The sequence below is a fragment of the Arachis ipaensis genome, chromosome B02 (assembly GCF_000816755.2).
Source record: "Arachis ipaensis cultivar K30076 chromosome B02, Araip1.1, whole genome shotgun sequence".
Taxonomy (NCBI): Eukaryota; Viridiplantae; Streptophyta; class Magnoliopsida; order Fabales; family Fabaceae; genus Arachis; species Arachis ipaensis.
In genome coordinates, this window is record NC_029786.2 from 42,796,148 (window position 1) to 42,800,202 (window position 4,055).

Here is a 4,055-nt window from a genome sequence, read left to right on the forward strand (position 1 = left end):
TCCTTATTATCCTTATTATGTGATGTATGTGAAAAACATGTTTCCTATGCTTTAAAATTAATTATTTTAACTACCTTTATTTCCATTCGATAGTGTGTTGTATGATATATTTTGTGCTTAATTTGAGTGATTTATTCAATCCTTCACCCACTTATTCATATTAATTGCATGGTTTTACTTTTTCTTCCTTATTATGTGATGTATGTGAAAAACATGTTTCCTATGCTTTAAAATTAATTATTTTAACTACCTTTATTTCCATTCGATGCCGTGATTAGTGTGTTGAGTAGTTTCAGATCTTCTAAGGCAAGAATGACTCAAAGGATGGAAAGGAAACATACAAAAAATGGAAGGAAAGCACCAAACGGAGTTTTTGGAGAAACTGGCATCCACGCGATCGCATGGGCGACGCGGACGCATGCCAAGCGCGAATCAAAAGCGACGTGGCCGCATGACTGACGCGACCGCGCGCCTTAAGCAAAACACATATGACGCGGCCGTATGACTGACGTGACCGCGTAACAAGAAAAGCTCCGAATGACGCGACCGCGTGACCCACGCGGACGCGTGACAGAGGCCACCCACTAGAAATTGCAGAAAATGCTCCCAGCGATTTCTGAAGCCCTTTTTGGCCCAAATCCAAGTCCAGAAGGCATAGACCAGAGGTTATAAAGTGAGAGAATGCATCCATTCAGAGAGAGCTCGCCAATTAGTTATTTTTCATGATTTAGATTTAGTTTAGAGAGAGATTCTCTCTCTCTTTTAGGATTAGGATTTAGGATTTCTCTCTTTAGGAGTAACTCTCGATCCCAGGTTTAATGTTCCTTTACTTTAAGCTTCCCTTTTACTTTTGTTCATCCCGATATTTTAGATGATTATTTACCTTGCAATTTGATTTATGAATTCTTTCATGTTATAGATTACTCTTTTGAATTAATGCTATTTGAGGTATTTCAGTTTAATATTGCTTTCTTTTATTTATGCTATTATTACTTTTACTCTGAAGACATTTTTATTCCAGTAGATTTACTTTTCTCCTTTTGGTTTTGGTTAAGAAATTAGCAACTCAGGAGTTATCAAACCCAACATGATTGATAATTGTTATCTTTGTTAATTGAACTGAACTTCAATAATCCCAATCTTTTCTTAGGAAATAAATAGGATCCGAAGATCAAACCAATTAATCCCTTGATCTTCCTTTATCTTAGTAAAGGTTAACAAAGTAAAATTAAGATTCAATTCTCATCATCATTGATAAGGATAACTAGGATAGGATCTCCAATTTCTCATACCTTGCCAAAAGTTTATTTTACAGTTATTTATTTATTTTAATTGCTGTTTAAATTATTTGTCATATTTGTTCCTCATTCTTGAAACCCCGAATTTACAATCTCCATAACCAATAATAAGAACATACTTTCCTGCAGTTCCTTGAGAAGATGATCCGAGGTTTGAATACTTCGGTTAACAATTTATTTAGGGGTTTGTTACTTGTGACAGCCAAAACGTTTGTATGAAAGGACTTTTGAAGGTTTATAAACTATACTTGCAATGAGGATTTATCCGCAAATTTCTAGACCACGCAAAAGTTCTCTCATCAAAATGGCGTTGTTGCCGGGGAACTGCTGACGTGTGCCTTATTATTGGTTATTGTAAATATTTTTATTTTACTTGTTTATTTATTTCTGTTTTTCCTTTTTAATTTTATCTGCTACTATGAACTCTCTCGCTTTGAGATCAAGGTCAGAGCAATCAAAGATGGATGGAGCCAAGAGGATCTGATCAACCCCTTAGGCAACAACACCCTCCAAGATATCATGGACAATGACCATTCTACAATGCATACCCAGCTGATAGATATGGTGGACAACCTTGTAACTACCAACAAGCTGCACCCCGTGCCTATAGACCATCCTATCAACATAACCTCAAACCACCACACTCACAAGCTTCTCTTCACCATTCGCCACCATATGATCCCTTCCTACTCCAGTTCCAATCCACTCACTCCCAAGCACCACCACTTTCCTATGTATCATGTCCAAATCCAGCACCCCGAGAATCAGAGGTTTGCCTCAAGGAAACAGTAAATAAACTTTGAACAACCATTCGACAACTGGAGCAACCAGTAATTCAGTTAGCTTCTAGACGTTCGAACATTCAAGGACCAATCACAGCCCCATGTGGACAATCTAACGAAGAGCGTAGCATGAAGGAAATACTAGAAACTCCAGTGAACAAGACAGAGAATGAATTCGTAAGAAGCTGTCATTATGCAAGAAGAAGAGTTGGTTGAAGATTTCGAAGACGCTGAACCTCCATGGGAATCCAGAGCTGAAGAGAATTCCGTCAAGGAAATTACAATTGATGCTAAGGAGGATAGTGCACAATCCCCAAGGCAAGTCGTTTATGAAGAACTAGACGGAATAACCCAGGACACAAATTCCCTTGATGATGATAGTCACAAGTCAAACTCTCTTAGTAATGAACTTGCATCCGCAAGTGAATTCTCTGATATCGAAGAATCTTCCCCAAATGAATACGAAGATGATGCAGAGGTAGATTTCTCTCAACCTCCAATCTATGACTCGAGTGATGAGGAAGACACAGAAGACTTTGACCAGGACACAGATGCATTTGAAGAATCTTGCAAAGAAGTGGAGGAATTCACAGAAGAACACAAGGGAGTAGAACTCACAGAACCATTAGAACCACCTACCCCAAGGCCATTACCACCCAATACAAGCTTCAAGTGGGTACAATCCTTAACTTTTAACTATATTTTTCCACTTGAATATGGTTTTTTGAAATAGATGGCCAGCTTAGAGCTCTCTGTGGCTTTAAGAGTAAGAGGGAAATGGCTCGTGCTCAGAGCTGGTGCACAAGGTTCAATAAGGTTCCACGCTTCAACTTGAAGTGCACGGATTGGTATCATGCTCAATTGAATGGATCTCCGAAAACGTTTGGTCACCATGGTGAGAATCTACTTTCTAAACCACCTAGATGGAAAAATATAGATCAAGACGGAGGCGGATTTAAAAGCAAAGTTTGGGATCCTGGAATCTATTCCGACATTCGTCATTCCGGGAGCCTAAAAATTTGTTTGAAGCTGCTCAGGAGCTTTTCATGCCTAGTTTGGGACCCCGGAGGCTATTGGCATTCCAAGCATTGGTGGAGATTTTTGGATGAATTTAAACATAAGCCGCCATAACAGAAAGCCCCTCCAATTTCCAACTTAAGGACTTTAACTAAAAGTGCTAGGTGGGAGACAACCCACCATGGTATGATCGTTCCTTTTGCACTTTTAATTTTATTTAGTTTTGTTTGTTTTTGAGTTTTATTTTATTCTATTAAACCTGGAATCATGCATAGCATTCACATTAAGCATTGCATTCTGCATTGTGTAAAAAAAAAAGGGGTGTGCGACGTGACCGCATCACTCATGCGATCGCGTCATATTGCGAAAAACACTACCCACGCGACCGCGTCATCTATGCGGCCACGTGACTTGGAGATCGGCGTAAAAATCCAACGTCCAGAAAGTTAGGCTGGAATCGTGCGGCCATTGTGCGTTTCGTACAAATGACCCACGCGATCGCGTCACTTGTACATAACCAATCCCACGCGACCGCGTGAGCAACGCGACCGCGTCGCATGGATTGCACGAACACTCCAAAGGAGACAGAGAGTTACGCTGAAATGACGCTGGATTCGTGCGTTTAGCACAAATCCAATCAACGCGATCGCATGCCCCAGGCGATCACGTCATTCACTCTTTTAGCCATTCCATGCGATCGCGTCTCCCACGCGATCGCGTCACCCCCCATTTCGCTCCAGCCACGCGACCGCGTGCCCCACGCGGCCGTGTGGATTCAAATTTATAACCCCCCCAGCCACGCGAACCCTATCAGTCGCGAGCCCCAAACCCTTCCACTCCCTTTCTTCTTCTCCAACCCCTAACCACCACCCAGACGCCGCCGCCACCCAACCCCCCTTCCTCCTTCCCCCTTCTCTCTTCTTCTTTCTTCCTCTCCCCCCCTCTCCGCCACTGCCCT